General features: G+C 49.5%; 1 long non-coding RNA gene across 1 annotated transcript; it reads right to left on the bottom strand.

The window, feature by feature from the left end:
• Positions 1-2,819: 2,819 nt before the first annotated feature.
• Positions 2,820-15,148, bottom strand: LOC116656718. Its single transcript, XR_004311616.1, has 3 exons — positions 15,015-15,148; positions 12,165-14,430; positions 2,820-5,396 (listed from the first exon to the last, which is right to left on the bottom strand). It is a non-coding gene; the product is annotated as an uncharacterized LOC116656718 (long non-coding RNA).
• Between the last annotated feature and the right edge of the window lie 1,804 nt (positions 15,149-16,952).

Genomic DNA, 16,952 nt, shown 5'->3' on the forward strand with positions numbered 1-16,952 from the left:
TAACCGCGGTCATGTGCTGGTCACAGCACCAAAGACAGTCTAGGACTCGTGAGCCAAGCAGGCTGGCACCCCTGGCCCCTAATTGTCCCTCCTTAAGGGCCGAAAAAGCTTCCCTGCCCCGCCAAGTTCTCCGCCTGCGGCGGGTGTGGGGTCGTCCCCACCCGGCTGCGGCCCGGGAGCGCACAGCTGGGTTACTGGAAAAACGAAGACGCGGACCTGTAAAAACAGTCCATACTCCTAGTTCATTCCTGAAGGTGGCTATTTATAGAGGCGGCTTGGAAGAGCCTGGGGCCCTCCCCACAGGTCTCCTTGCAACCACCATGGAATCTGCACAGAGGGAACATGTGACAGCTCAACAAAAGTTTATCTGGCACACGGGCTCCGAAACCCAGGGCCAGGGCCGCCTGGCAGAGCAGAGTGTCTGACTTGGTCTTACTTGCCTCTGGCTCTCCGTGGCTCAGGGCACAGAGCGCCTGTGTGCGGCCCTCGTTCTCCGGGAGGAAATTCCAGGCCGGGCCAGACCTCAGACTGCTCAGAAAGCTGGCACTGGCCTGGCTGGGGACTGGGCTGGGCCACATTTTAGAAGGGCGAGCTTAGGCCCCAGCATCTCCAGCACAAGTGCCAGAAGGAGAATTTAAAACAATCTGAGGGCACTCAGTTTGACAGGTTTGTTAACGACAGAAAAGATCCTGGAGAAAACATATTTCATGGGTGACTTCTGGGAAGAGGACATTACAAGAATGAGAGACACCTCTCAAAGGCTCGGTGCAGGGCCCAGAGGGAGGGGAGGGGCACATGCAGCTCTGCTTCACTCTGCACCCCCCAGGACCCCCCCCCCAGATCCCCCAGACCCCCACCCTCCCCTCCCTCCCTGAGAGCACAAGGCCAGCCTGTTTTCTGACCCCGGACTGCACAGAGCATCACATTGTGAGAACCATGAGGCAGCCAGAAGGAAGGGCAAAGAGGCAATGGTGGGGGGTGGTTAGAGAAGGAACCCACCCTCCCCGACGGCAGCCTGAGGTCCCTGCGTAAAAGAAAATTGACTCATAGCTTGCTCCTGGCCCATGATCTTTGATGAGGATGGAGAATTTAATGCTTCCATGTTCCCGGCAGGGGGCGTGACCTGGGTGGGCAGGGGCTGCCCTAGAAGGTGGTGCTTGGGGTTTAAGGGGAAAGGAAAGGGTTAGCGCTGTCATTTAGAGTGGTGACATGGGGACAGAGCTGTGAGAGGGCTGGAGGCTCCATATGCAGGTCTGAGGGGGCGGCGAGCAGGGCAGGGGGAGGGGCTGGGAACCCACTTGTCACTGAGAGAGCCCCATGCCAGCAGGGACTTCAGGATGGGGGGAGCCTGTGCCTCCACAGGGGGCTGCCTGCTGTTCGGAGGTCTCATAGAAAGAGAACAGCCCAGCCTGATGCTGGGAAGTTCAGAGGAAGGGAAGTGACTTGGTGCTGGATAGAAGGTCCCGTCTGGACTGGAGGAGACCGAGGAACGCTTCACGTGGGTCCAGTGCACGAGGGAGCTCAGGCAGGCTCAGCAGATGCAGAACAAGAGTCCACGCTCGCACTTAGAGGCCCGGGACCTCAGTCCCCGCTCTACCGTTTACCACCTATGTGACTTTACAATTCTGGCCTCCGTTTCTGCATCTAGAAAATGGGATGAAGCTCCTTTCCCCACAGGATCCTTGTGAAGAGTGAGTGAGCCTGGCGCATAGCAGGTGCTCGATAATGCTGGACCAGTCCGCCTTATTTACATCCGGGGTGGGGTCCATGCACTGTCTGGGGCTTCACATTTAGTGACATTTAAAATTATATGCTCAATAGCACTATCAGAGAAATGCAAATCAAAACTACAGTGAGGTATCACCTCACACCAGTCAGAATGGCCATCATTCAAAACTCCACAAATGACAAATGCCGGAGAGGCTGTGGAGAAAGGGGAACCCTCCTACACTGCTGGTGGGAATGCAGTTTGGTGCAGCCGCTGTGGAAAACAGTATGGAGGTTCCTCAAAAGACTAGGAATAGACTTACCATATGACCCAGGAATCCCACTCCTTGGCATATATCCAGAAGGAACCCTACTTCAAAAAGACACCTGCACCCCAGTGTTCATAGCAGCACTATTTACAATAGCCAGGACATGGAAACAGCCTAAATGTCCATCAACAGGTGACTGGATAAAGAAGAGGTGGTATATTTATACAATGGAATACTACTCAGCCATAAAAACCGACAACATAACGCCATTTGCAGCAACATGGATGTCCCTGGAGAATGTCATTCTAAGCGAAGTAAGCCAGAAAGAGAAAGAAAAATACCATATGAGATCACTCATATGTGGAATCTAAAAAACAAACAAACAAACAAAAAAGAAGAACATAAATACAAAACAGAAACAGACTCATAGACATAGAATACAAACTTGTGGTTGCCAAGAGGGCAGGGGGTGGAAAGGGACAGACTGGGCTTTCAAAATGCAGAATAGATAAACAGGATTATACTGTATAGCACAGGGAAATATATACAAGATCTTGTGGTAGCTCACAGCAAAAAAAAAAATGTGAATGAATATATGTGTGTTCATGTATAACTGAAAAACTGTGCTCTACACTGGAATTTGACACAACATTGTAAAATGACTATAACTCAATAAAAAAAAGTTAAAAAATAAAATAAAATAAAATTGCAACTTGCTCCTCCAACCTTTAACTTTAAAAAAAAAACCACAAAATAAATAAAATAAAATTACATGTGCTATATATCTACAATAGCCAAGACATGGAAATAACTTATGGTCATCATGGGAAAAGAGCCCACCTGGGAACGAAGCTGCCACACGGAGAGATCAGAGAGAGACAGGCAGCACCTGGTCCTGACCAGCTTGCTGGAGCATCAGGGTCCAGCCTTACCTAAAGCTGTTGGAGCCAATGGTTTTTTTTTTTTTTTTTCCCTGTTTCTTGTTTGAGTTTGTGATTGAGGTTCCTTGCAACCAAAGACTCCTGATTCATACAAGCGCCTGCTGAGCGCCAGGAGCTTCCCGTGAGTCATGTCGCTTACCCCCCTCGGCAGAGGTGGGGAGGGGAGGAGCTGGGGTCAGAGCTCAGGCATGGTCTAATTCAGAAGCTCATGACCATTTTTTTTTTTTTTTTTTTTTTTTGCTCTCCAGTCTGAGCTAAGCTAAGAAAACAGCAGATAAGAGAGGCAGCACCAGCCTTGCTCTCAGCCTAAGAGGGACAATCCTAAAAATCTTAGCTTTTTCCCACTAGCAACAAGTGACTGGAGGTAATTACTGCTTTTTCAACATCTTTTATTTTAATGAAGCACAATCCTTATTAAAAAGCCAAGAGCACAATCTGTCTTGAGGTAGCCTTCCTTGCTGGTGGAGAACCCGACCTCTGGGTTTCTAACTGGCACCACTGCATGCTCGGGGATGAGGTCCGGGATCCCAACAGAGTTGGCCTCTGGGGACCAGGTGGGTGGCATCAACCTTGTGTCAGGCACAGTCCTTGCCAACCTGTCTAAGACCCATGTACCCAAATAAAGGAATCCTAGCTTGCTTGGTGGGCAGTGTGGGTGCACCCTGTGGGGAGAAAGGAGGGAAGTTTGCTCCCAGCAGGTGCATTCCAAGAGGGAAAGCCATGTTAGGGACACAGCCCTTTAAAACATCCTGGGTTGACTCCTCCCATGACTATCTGCACCAGCAAAGGTGGCTGCAGCAAGAAGCCACCGGAGGGACAGAGAACCCAGCCCAGCTCCAGCCCCTGCCGGTCTCGGCACCCTCCTCCTCGGGCGCTCAACTCCCCTGGAGGAGGACGCATGTCTTTGGTAAGGTCTGCCCTCAGTACAGCGTGACTCTCTCCTGCATCTGAGATCTGCCTCAGGCCGGCCTGTCCCTGGACCGCGCACTCTCCGCAGCCCCTTCCGGTCCTAAAGCCCCGACGAGACTCGTTTGCCTGACTGATGACACGGGGGCCGCAGCTGCGCAGAGAGGCCTCCACGGCGACGGTCGGAGCTGGAGTTCTTACTCCAGGCAGCAAACTGACCCGTGCCCGCGGCCCTGGAGGGTGGCAGCCAGATCATGTGTTTACTCCATCACCAGGAGGGGATCCCAGAGGCGCTCAGCGAACACTGGCTCGGATCTCAGAGGCTGCTCCAGGCTGGGGAGCCAAGCTGCAGCGCCCACCCTTGTGGGGGGAAAGTAGCCTCTCTCCACTCAAGGACACAGGAGGAGAGAGGTCCTAATCGCGGTGCATCCTGACAGAGCTGTGGTCCCATCACCGAGAGAATCATTCTCTGCTGGGGAATGAGAGCCTCACGGTGTTGCCCAGAACTGAGACTCACCTGGCCCAGGATAACACAGAGCAGAGGGCGCAGGCAGAGCCCCAGGCAGGTAGGGCGCTCTTCCCAGTGACTCTGGGGAAGTTTGCTCGCAGCAGGTGCAGTCTGAGAGGGAAGCAAGGCTCACCGTGCTTCAAAGTAGTGCTTACCCCAGCACAGAGTCCTGCCAGGAAGCCTCCGTCAGGCGCTTCCCGAAGGCTGCTCAGCCCACGGCTGTCTACACAGTGTGCCCATCACCCCCATTTTTCTTCCAGAGGGGATCACTGGCCCTGCCCTCCTGAGCAGCCTACTTCTAGGCTAGATTCATAAAAACTATGCAGCTCTGTATTTCATCGTTTCCACCAACTGCTCACCCGTGCCTCCACTGCCTGTTACCCAGAGGCCAGATCTGCTGGCTGCGGGCGTCCCCAGCCCAGGGAGGAGCAGGCAGGACGGTGCCAAGGGACACGGGGCCTACCTGACCGCCCTCCTCACCTCCCCCGACCCCCTAGACCTGGGGACACGTCCTGGGGAGCGGCAGCCGCACGGGACCACAGGCCTCGATCATCTCTCAAGCTCAGGCCTGAACCGGCCGCAGAGGGACGCATTTACTGTGCGTTCTCTTCGGAGAAACCAGAGGAAGGAAGAAGTTCCAAGTCCCCTGCCACTTCTACACTTCCGAAGCAAAACAAAACAAACCGCCGATGCCTTTGCTCTCTCTCTGTCCCGGCTAATCTAGAGCCAGCTGGTGTATCAGGCAGGGAGACGAAGTCACAGGGACCACCCCCAGAGAGTGGGAAAAGGGACCACGAGCCTCTCTGTCCCTGCCGCAGGCCTGGCGCCTGGGCTCACTGCGGTCACTGCCGCATCCCCTCCCTTCCCTCCTCCATCACGGTCGCCCACACGGCCCCTGGGGAAGAGTCTGATTTGCTGGTACCCGCTTCGGTTGTTGCAGACGCAGCGCGGCTGCAGGCCGAGGCAGTGATGTGACCGAGGAGGGCCTTCTGCTTCTCCTCCTGCGACAGACGCAGGTAACAGGCTGCCGAGGGCGAGAATACTTCATGGAGGGAATCAGTCTCCCTAGAGAAGAAAAGGTGACAGGGTAACAATCGTCATTTTTAATCAGAGACAGAGCCGGGGCAGCTGCTTCCGAAATAAATGCTCGAGCACCACGGAGGGCGGGCTGCGGTGTGCGAAGCTGCTCATTTCAAGGAAAAATCAGGGCAGCCCAAAGTATAAGCGCTAGACGGGCAGAGGGCGGCGGGGGTGGCTCAGTGGCAGAGCCACGCTTAGCACGCGTGAGGTCCTGGGCTCAGTCCCCAGTGCCTCCATTAAAAAGCAATCAACCAATCAGACAAACAAAACAGGGTTTGGGAAGCCTTATTTGTGGTCTCGGCTTCCCCTCACAGGGTCTTGCAGATGCTAATAAAAACAGTAGGTTAATTAATAAATAGACAGCCTGTTTCCGCTGCCATTCCAGGCTTCCTCCACCAGGGACCTGGTGAAACCTCAGCCCAGTGGAGTCGGAGGAACGCTTTCTGGGTTCGTCCTGAAACAGCAGTGGTGGCCCTGTTTGCTGGTCCCCTTCCGGGGTCCCAGCGGTGCTGGGTTACTGTGGTCTGAGATGGGATAACGAATTCCTTGCGTTGGGGCGTGGATGTAACACCTTATCTCTAGCTGCTCAGAGCACCGACTTGCAGTGTCGTTAGTGACGGTAGTTCTGCAGCTTTAGCTCTTCCTGTGCCTAACCTCCCAGGGCACAGACCTGTGCGGGGCTGGGGTGAGGGGCCCTGCAGCCACCAGCATCCCCTAGAGCCACCCTGGGTTGGGTGGACGGCAAGGCCCGTCTCTGTGCTGAATCCCATCAGGAAGAGTCCCTGCTCCAACCCACCCCAGGATGCAGGACACCAGAGTTTGCGGTGGATTCTGTGAGTCTCCCTCCAGCTGCCCCCATCCTCCCCACCTGAGACAGGCTTGGCTTCCAGACTTGAACATGTTTTGCCAGCCTTCTTCTTGCTCAGCCCCTTTGCTGCCCCCACTGCTCAGAAAAGTGTTTCTGGAGGAAAAGGCCATCTTTGTTACCACGGCTCTGGCCAGACAGTAGGTCTGTGGCTCCTGTGGTGGGGAGTGGGGATTGGGCAGAGCCAATCCAAACCAAACACAAGTCAAGCTTGTTTTATTTTTCTTTTACCTTAAAAATTGCAGTGGGCATGCACTGCCAACATAGAGACACAGCACGACCAGCATTTATTTCCTCCCACGTTTGCCTTGCAGAACTGGACAGAGGAGCAGAGCAAGAGAAAGGTGGGGACAGTTGCATTAGCCATGAACTGCGGGAGAAAGAAGTCACAGGAATACTCGACTAAGATTCAGAACAGGCAGTGAGGTGTCCCTGGCTGGAGGTGTAGGGAGAAGCAGGTGCTTTGGACACTGAGCAGTAGAACCAATATGCACTGTTGGAAGCAAGCTCCAACGGCAAGGCATCGAAGTAGGACTCAGCCTGCCGTGGCTTGTCCGTGCGACTTTATTAAGCCATGTGACTTCTCGGGGCTTCATTTTCCTCTGTCCAACGAGAGGACTTGGACTGGACTTGGCACTGGACTTAACCTCCTATTTTCTTTCCAGCTCCAAAGACCAATTCAATGCCTAAGAATAGATGGAAAATAAGGATTATTAGGAAGGACACATGGTGGCCACCTGCTTATTTCTTTAAATCTTGCTCTCCCCATGTGATCTCTTAATTCAATTAATTAGGGATGTCTATTTAAGTTATTACGCAGGTCAGAATAAAGAAATCAACTTTTATCCTACACTGTTGGTGGAAATGTAATTTGGTGCAGCCACTATGGAGAAAAGTATAGAGGTTCCTTTAAAAAACTAAAATTAGAGTTATTATATGATTATTATATGATCCAGCAATCCTACTCCTGGGCATATATCTGGAAAAGAAGAAAACTCAAATCCAAAAAGACACCTGCACACCAATGGTCACAGCAGCACTGCTTACAACAGCCAAGACATGGAAGCCCCTAATCGACAGATGACTGGATAAAGAAGATGTGGTGTATATATATATGGTATATATATATGTGATGGAATATATATATATATATATATATATATATATATATATATATAATGGAATACTACTCAGCCATAAAAAAGAACGAAAGACTGCCATTTGCAGCAACATGGATGGACCTAGAGATGACCATACTAAGTGAAGTAAGTCAGACAGAGAAAGACAAATACTATATGATATCACTTAGATGTGGAATCTAAAAAATAATACAAATGAACTTATTTACAAAACAGAAACAGACTCACAGACATAGAAAATAAATTTATGGTTACCAAAGGGGAAAAAGGGAGGAGGGATAAATTAGGAGTTTGGGATTAGCAGATACAAACTACTACATATAAAATAGATAAACAACAAGGTCCTACTGTACAGCACAGGAAACTATATTTAATATCTTACAATAACCCATAATGAAAAAGAATATAAAAAGAATGTATATGTATAACTGAATCTCTATGCTGTACACCAGAAACTAATGCAACATTGTAAATCAACTCTACTTCAATAATAAAAAAAAAATTTCAATAATAAAAAAAAAAAGCTCAACTTTTAAACAATTTGTCCTCTTTTCATTGTCTTTGATCTAGTTATTCCACTTCGAAGAGTCTGAAGAAAGGGTGAGGCATGGAGTCAAAGACTCATATACAAAGATGAGCCGCGTATCGTTACTAGCAAAATAAAAAGACAAAAATAACCCCTGAAATGGATATAACCAAAATAAATTATGACATAGCCACTAACATGTTTTCAATGATATTTTTAAACATTGGGAATTACTCATAATATAAATACACACAGACACACCCACATACATGGCAGATATTGCTAACAGTCCACAGCCTTCTTTTCCTCTTGAAGATCACAGTCAGGCGCAGGATCCTTCTTAACACAGCCCCCTTAACAGCCACCATCAATGCCAGTTGGCATGCAGATGGAATCTAATAGCCATCTCAGTATGAGCTCCTTCAGCAATAAAGATGAGAGTCAAGGTCAAGATGCAGAAGGAAGCTAAATAGAAGTTGAGTAGTTCAAATCAAAGGCGGTCAAGTGAAGGTGAGTGCAGGGTTAAGACATCCCAGCAGGGCCCAGAAGTGTGCTAGGATGAGGATGAGGCTATTGGAAATTAAGTGCATTTCCCGCCGCATTGCTCGGGGCTGTAGGAGCAGAAAGTTGTGCTTTTGAGACAACAAATTTAAGAAGTTTTGGGTTTTCCTTGTTCCCCCACTCCTGCAGGGGACAGAGTGTTCTGCAAGATATAGTTACTTGAGATCGCCAGGCTCCTGGGCCGAATGGATGATGCAGAGAGCTTTTCTTTGTTGTTTGAGAATTGATAGACTTTGGGGGAAACTCCTTCAAAAGTAGGTTTGCCCCAGCTCTCCAGTCACCACATGACCAAGCATGGCTGTGACATCTCAGGGTGCTGCCCAAGGGCTGACAAATGGAGGACCAGTGGTCCCTCTGGGCATCCCCGGAAGGAGGCTGGGAAGAGGGATTTGCCTCCTCCCTCCTCACTGAGGACTGATGCTCTCCGGACAGGGAGATTAAGAGACTGAGTCAGGAATTAAAAATAGACTTACCGTATGATCCAGCAATCCCACTCCTGGGCATATATCCAGAGAAAGATGTAATTCAAAAAGACACCTGCACCCCAATGTTCACAGCAGCACTACTTAAAATAGCCAAGACATGGAAACAACCCAAATGTCCGTCAACAGAGGACTGGATAAAGAAGACATCATATATATATACACACACATACATACACACACAAAGGAATACTACTCAGCCATAAAAAAGAATGAAATGATGCCATTTGCAGCAACATGGATGGACCTGGAGATCGTCATTCTAAGTGAAGTAAGGCAGAAAGAGAAAGAAAAATACCATATGATATCACTTATATGTGGAACCTAATAAAAAAAAAGGACACAAATGAACTTATTTACAAAACAGAAACAGACTCACAGAGAACAAATTTATGGTTACGAGGGGTTAAAAGGGATTGGGAAGGGCTAAATCGGGAGTTCAAAATTTGCACCTCTTGGGGAGTGATGGAAATGTGAGCTATCTTGATTGTGGCGGTGGTTTCATGGGTGTATACATCTATCAAAACTCATCGAATTGTGCATCTGAAGTATATATAGCTTACTGTATAGGAACCACACCACAATAAAGGTGTTTCAAAAAGAGAGAGAGAGAAAAAGGAGGCTGAGCCATGGAAATATATTGAGCTGAGGGCGGGCAGGCGGAGGTAATCCTGCTGCAGGGGGACGCCTGGGCCCCATCGCCCACATCTCAGAAGAAGGAGTGACTTTTCCCGGCGGCTGTGTGTCCCTTCCCCCAGAAGACAGCCTGCTACCCTTGTGAGACTCTTTGATTCCAAGAACTGGATTTTCTAGATTAGGTCCTTTATTAACCCCAGGTCGGGAGGGGGAAATGGGTGGGGACAAGAGGCTCCCTGGCATCTTCATTTCTTCCCCTCCACTCTCCACAAATCCATCCCGCGTCGATGACATTTGCAGAGTGCATTTTCACGGGTCTCCATAATCCCTTCAGAATATTAAGGCCGCATTACTTTATCTTTGGTTACATTAACTTCAATTTTCCTTATGAGTTAGTATTTGGCTAAAAATTAATATAGTGAAGTTGAAAAGAATCTTATGATAGGAAAAAGACTAATTTCATCTCTGACTGCTCAGATCCCGGAGTACGCCGGGGTTAATGTAATTAACTTACAATTTGAGCCCGGGCTGTGTACATACACTGAGTCTCCCCGCTGGAAACGAGATTAGATTTTATTACTCTATATATCCTGGTTATCTTCACCGAGCCTGCTCGGTGCTGCAGTGCAAAGGCAGAACCATCTGGTACTGAGCCCATGCAGTTTATTTAAGGATTTAATTAAATGCTCTAAATGGAGAGCTTCTCTGAATTAACATTTTAAATGTGACTTATTGCAGGTTTAATATTGTCTTAATGCCAACCTGGGAAACTCCATCGTCAAGTTGTTGACGTTCAAATTGAATTCATTTGGGTGGCTCCCGGGGGGACCCATTAATTAATCTAAACAACTAATGGGGATTGGTTCTGACTTTTGATGAAGATTATTTACTGAGACAATTTGCAATGAATAAAGAGTCACAGTAGGCAAATACTTAATTGAATTCAAAAAAGTCTCATTGTGTTTAGTGTCAGGAATGCATCATGTGAGTGAGCTTTGAAATACCATGAAAGGGGCGATTGCTTCAATCTTCTTAGCTGTGCGCTAATAACAAAGCGAATGGGTAATTACATTTTCCTGGGTAATTTGCTGCTTGCAAAAGGACAACAGGTCTGGCTGGCTAATCGCTTCCGTGGAAAGAAATTTCTAAAAGCAGAAACTCTGCCCTTGGATGGCACGCGGCCCCACGGGTTGCCCAAAGGCAGTGGCAAGGACAGGTCTGGCTGCCCACTGCTGGAGCGTCACCCTCCAGCTGTCAGGAATTGCCTGGCTGAAAAGCCCTTCTCAGCCCCGCAAAGTCCCTAAGTGGCCATCGCCTCTCAGTCGGCTTCCTGCTGAACTCAAGGATCTCTGACGAGTCCGCGTGTCTCAAGTTTGCCCATCCCAGCTTCCTCTGGTTTGCACCTTCTCGGCCAACACAAGGCAGACCTCTGCTTCAATGAGGAACATGGACGGCCGCCCCAGCAACCAGTACGCCCTCCATCCTGTCCACCCTTCAAGGCCCGGGGCAGCATCTCAAGATCACAAGGCTCACCGTGCACTCTCCTTCCTCCGTCATTGGCTTTCCCCGGCTTCTTAAAGTGAGGCTCAGGACCACCAGCAGCGCTGGCCGCCGGGCGTGTTAGAAATGCAGACTCTCAGGCCGGCCCTGCCCCACCGAATCAGAATCTGCCTTTAACAAGAGCCCCAGGGGACCACGTGCAGATTCTGGTTCGACCCCTGGTCCACGGGGGTCTCTGCCATCCTGTTTCCTTCTCTCTGACCTACCTGGCATCAGCTCCCTGGCGCCAGGGCTCAGGGCTCTGCCTCTCTGGGATCTGTGGTGGCACCAGGAAAAGCCAGAGAAAATGATGGTTTTCTTTAGTTAACAGTAATCTTTTAATGTTCCGACTACCTGGTCTTTGTTGTAAAACTGCTATATATCCCCACCTCTTCGGAGCAGTCCCTCAGAGCGACCTGAGAGGCTGTCATCCCAGAACTGTCCACCTAATTTAAATGTAACTCTCAACTTTTAGGTTGCGCATTTTATTTCAGGCAACAAGGCATAAAGAAATAAAACAATAGTGTTAAAAAGCCAACTGACAGCAAAGGAAACAATCAACAGAGAGAAAGTCACCTAAGAACAGGAGAGGATAGTTGCAAACCACAGATCTGGTAAGGGGCTAATATCTACAATGTACAAGAAACTCCACAACTCAAGAGCAAAAACAAAAACAAAAACAAAAACAAAACAAAAACAACCAAATAACCCAATTTAAAAATGGGCAAATGACCTGAACAGACTTTTCTCCAAAGACATACAACCAACAGGTGCATGGAAAAGTGCCCAGCATCACTCCTCCGTCATCTTCCATCATTCCCCAGTGCACATCCAACCACAGTGAGACACCTCCTCACACCCTTTGGGATGGCCGCTACTAAGAAAAAAAAATAGAGTGAGGATGTGGGGAAACTGGAATCCCTATGCACTGTTGCACCCGCTGTGGCAAACAGTGTGGAGGTTCCTCAAAAAAGTAAAACTAGAACTACCAACAGTCCTACTTACGGGAATTTATCCAGAAGCATTGAAATCGGGACCTTGATGAGATAGTTGCGCTCCTGGGTTCATGGTGGCGTTATTTACAATAGCCAAGGTGTGGAAGCAACCTGTGTCCATCGGTGGATGGGTGGACAAAGATGTGGGCTGTCCATACAAGAAATATTATTTATTCAGCCTTCAGAAGAAGGGAAATTACAGTACATGCGACCACATGGGGGGACCTTGAGGACGCTACGGGGAGTGAAGTAAGTCAGCTTCAGAAGAATAAATACTGTATGATCGCACTTATATGAGGGGCCCAAAGAGTCTAAAGCTCACAGAAGCAGAAGGAAGCAGAGTGGTGGCTCCCAGGGGCCGAGAGGAGGGAGGAAAATGGAAAGTTGCTGTCCAAAGAGTCTGATGTTTCTATTGTGCAAGATGAGAAAGTTCTAGACGTCTGCTGTACAACGTTGTGCTTCTAGTTCACAAGAATATACTGCACACTTAAAAATGTGTTGAGAGGGTGAAAGAAAAAAGCCAGCTGATAACGGTATTGCAGCCGTGTTGCTTAGCTTCAGCGCCGTGTTGTGGTAAAATGTTAACCGGAAGGAGGCTGGTGAAGGTCACGTGACGGGGCTGCTCAGCACTGGCACTGCTGACGTTTTGAACTAGATCATTCTTTGCTGTGGGGGCCGCCCTGTGAATGCAGGGTGCTTAGCAGCACCCCTGGCCTCTACCCACTGGATGCCAGAAGCACCCCCACCGCCCAGTGTGACAACCAAGAATGTCTCCTTGCCCTGCCAAGTGTCCCCAGGGCGAGCAGGGGTTGGGGGGAAATCCTGGTTGAGAATCACTGGTCAGCAGGAACTCTCTGTGCTATCTTTGCACTGTTCCATAAATCTAAAGTTACTTCCAAATAAGAAGTTAATATCGGAACACCAGAGGTGCACATAATCCATGGAAGAAATCACTAATAAGCTGGGTTTCATTAAAATTAAAAACTTCTGCTCTGTGAAAGCCAGTGTCAAGAGAATGAGAAGACGAGCTACAGATTGGGAGAAAAATCTTTGCAAAAGACACATCTGATCGAACTGTAATCCAAAGTATAAAAGGAACACTCACAATTCCACAACAAGAAAACAAACAAGCTAATTTTAAAAAATGGGCCAAAGATCTTCATGGACACCTCATTAAAGGAGACATATAGATGGAAAATAAATGTGTGAAAAGATGATCATAGTTCATCAGAGAAGTGCAAAAATAACAAGAAGCCTGCACACCTAACAGAATGGCCAAAATCCAAAACGCTGACAACATCGAATGCTGGCGAGGATGTGGAGCAGCTGGAACTCGCATTCACTGCTGGTGGGATGCAGAACGGCATGGCCCCTTTGGAAGACCGGTGATTTCTTTCCAACTAAGCATGCTCTTACCATGCAGCGATCGTGCTTTTCGGTATTTGCTCAAAAGAATGGAAAACGTTAACGTCCATGTGAAAAACCGCCCACGGATGTCTGTAACAGCTTTGTTCGTCATTGCCAAAACTTAGAAGCAGTTAAGATGTCCTTCCGTAGCTGAATGGCTCAACTGGTCCATCCAGACAATGGAGTGTTACTTAGCACTAAAAGGAAATGCGCTGTCAAGCCACGAAAAGATAAGGAGGAAACTCACGTGCCTGTGGCGAAGTGGAAGAAGCCACCTGAGAAGCCTCCTGCTGCGACTCGTTCTGGAAAAGGCAGAGCTGTCTCTGTGGAGACTGCGAAAAGCTCAGTGGCTGCCGGGGGTTGGCCCATCTTGGAAGCTCGTTTTTCAGGAAGTACCTTCGGCATCCCATTGAGGTGGGTTCCCCAGAATGCACTTGGGAAATGCCGTTCTAGATCAGCCGTTCTCAACCAGGGAGGGCGCTGTCCCCTGGAAACGCCTGAAGATGTTGTTGGTTGTCATGACTGAGGGAGCGCCGTGGTACAAAGCTGGTGGGGACCAGGGATGCTGCCGACACCCTGCAACGGGCAGGACAATCCCCACAACACAGAGCGGTCTGGTCCTGAGTGTCAACATTGCCACAGTTGAGAACCCTGCCCTTGAGAATCAAGGGAGTGTTTGACCTTCGGCTGCAATAAATTCTGATAACATAACTGCTTATATGAGAGAGTCCCCATGGTTTGTCCACACCATCCGGCTTCGGGGGTGCTGTTTTAGCAGAGGTGGCTGCGCTGGGCGGAGGGACAGACAGGGAGTCGGCCTGACAGGGCTTTGGAAACCAATGCCGAGTCCAGACTCTTACAGAGCAGATCTGTAAAAGGGTCATGAAAAGCGAGAGGTGCGTTAGGGGGCAGAAGGTGTGCCAGCAGGCAGGAGATTTGACTGCAGGTTGATACCCACTTTTTTGTTTATTAAAGGGATTTCCTTTCTCCCACCCTTATTCACCTAAAATGTGACCACAGAGGGGAAATGTGGAGCAGATGTACGGCCACAGGGGACTCCAGGCTGGTCTCTGCTCTCTCCACAGGAGCAGGGATGGTCCAGAGAGTCCAGTTAAGACCCCGGCCAAGGGCTTCCCCATCCCTGAGGGGTAGGTGGTCCACGAGCCCGCTCCACGGAGCACGCCCCCTGCCCCACCAGCATCTCTCCCATTTCCCCCCATGACAGCCCCATTCCAGTGCTTTACAGGGAAGCTTTGCCTGAGCTTCGGTTTTACTACATTTATCTCATTGCCAACCTTCAAAATGCCAAACGCTGCCACTTGCCCTGGGGGAAATAATTTCCTCTCTTACCCCGAATGTCATGCAGAAACTCACTTCAAACCGCACTGACTGGCTGGTTTTTCCTCCTTCAACCCTAACTCGAATGCCAGGCATCAGAGACAGAGGGACTCACCTCTGCCTCCCCGCGCCCTCAGCTTCCTTTAGTATTAAAATCACAAGCTGCCACTTCCATATCCTGAAAGAGATGTGGAAAATAATGTATTCACAGGAAAAGCTTAACTATGATACATCCACATTATAAAATAGTATGCAGCCACTGGAAAAAAAAGCATTGAAGACTATTTAAGGAAGTGGAAAAATGCTCACACTGTGACGTTCGCTGGGAAAAAAAGGCAAAACATGATATGATCTCAAGTTTGTAAAAATAAACAGGGAGAGAGAGAGAGAGAGAGAAGAAAAGTAGAACCAAAAAGCAGAAATATATTATCTTTTATCTCCAGACAGAAAGAGTATAGATCATTTGTTTACTTCTTGGCACCGTTCTGTATTTTCCAATTTTTCCACATGAGTATGTCGTACTTGGATAATCTGTAGTTAAAAGATCAATTTAAAAAAAAGCTGAAACTTGCTCATCCCTCAGGCTCCGGGTGATGATGATCAGGTGTATCCCCACTCGAAGAGCCCAGCCACCTTCTCCCCCAGTTTATCACAAACAGGTTTCCCAAAACCAGCCCACAAAGGACATCTTCAGGGGGCTCCTTTCCGCCCGCAGAAGGGGCCACTTGGGAGAACACAGCTCATTGTCACAAAGCCAGAGGCACAAAAGAAGTACTTTGATGGCACAAACCCATTTTAACCACAGAATGAGCTTCTGGTCCCACCAACTTTGACACCTATAGAATCTTCCAGAATGCAGCTGGCCCTGAAAGATGCTCCCCGGACCTAGGAGCATGTCTTAGACCTGATACCAGAGCTCAGCTGGCAGGGGGAACGGAACTGGGGGTCCCAGTTGATGGGGTCCCTTTGAGAGATGAGTGCCCTGCCCCGGGGCAGGACTCGGGGGGACAGGACCTAGTCATGGAGATCTGAGCAGCCAAGATTGCCCAGATCAGAAAGAAGGAGGCTGCCTGATCCACCTCTCTCCAGTCCCAGATCTTGGACTGCAAGCTCCGGAAATCCACCTGCTGCCACTTTGCACACACACAGGGGACCAGGCAAGGGGGCAGATGATAGCTGAGGCCAGACAGGAGGGCAGGAGGGCGAATTCCAAGGCTGCTTCCCCAGCTGCATTCACTCGGCCCCCACTTCCTGGGAACCTGCAGGGTGCGGCAGGCACATGCTAGATGCTGGGGCAGGATGCAGAGCCCCTGGTCGGTCACTGCGTTTCTTTAACCCAGGGCTTCTCACCCAGGACCAGCCCCAGCATCACCCGGGGGGCTTGTCAGAACACAGGTAGCTGTATTATTAGCTTCCCACTCGGCAAGTGTGGCGGGGGACCCCCATATTTGCATTTGTGACAAGTCCCCAGTTAATGGGCTGCTCGGCGGGGAACCCCACTTGGAAAACCACTGAAGAAACAGCAGGGAGGCAGCAAGATTGAAACCCATCAGCTCTTCGTCCCTATGAAAGCGGACATGGCACGGGGGAGGGCCCACACCGGCACAGATCTGAGGGCTCTCTGGGTGCGGGGCTGACCGGGCTCTGTCAACAGCTCAGCGCCACAGGGTCCCTCCTCCAGGAAGTCTCCATCTGGGACGGAGGGGGCAGGAGCAGGGCTTACTCCCAAGCCTTTGTTTCTGGGGGACGTTGCCAGAGATGGCGACTGCCCAGCCCCAGCCATCTCCTTGGCAGGCAAGTTGCCTGAGACTCATTGGAATTCAGGCTGCTCGTAAACACCTGCAGGTCTGGAGATTCTGCTGAGGTCCAGAGCTAGGGGATTTCGCTGGGGGAGTTTATCAGAGTTAAGTCGGTGTAGGTAAAAAGAGGTGGTTGTGTGTGGTGGGGGAGGCGGCGGGGATCAGTGAAGATTAGTAAATTATTCACACATCTCTTTCTCCCAGGACGAAAGCTTGCCTTCCACTCGAGAATGCTTATCAACGCCCTTAGATTT

This window comes from Camelus ferus, chromosome 16 (assembly GCF_009834535.1).
Source record: "Camelus ferus isolate YT-003-E chromosome 16, BCGSAC_Cfer_1.0, whole genome shotgun sequence".
NCBI lineage: Eukaryota > Metazoa > Chordata > Mammalia > Artiodactyla > Camelidae > Camelus > Camelus ferus.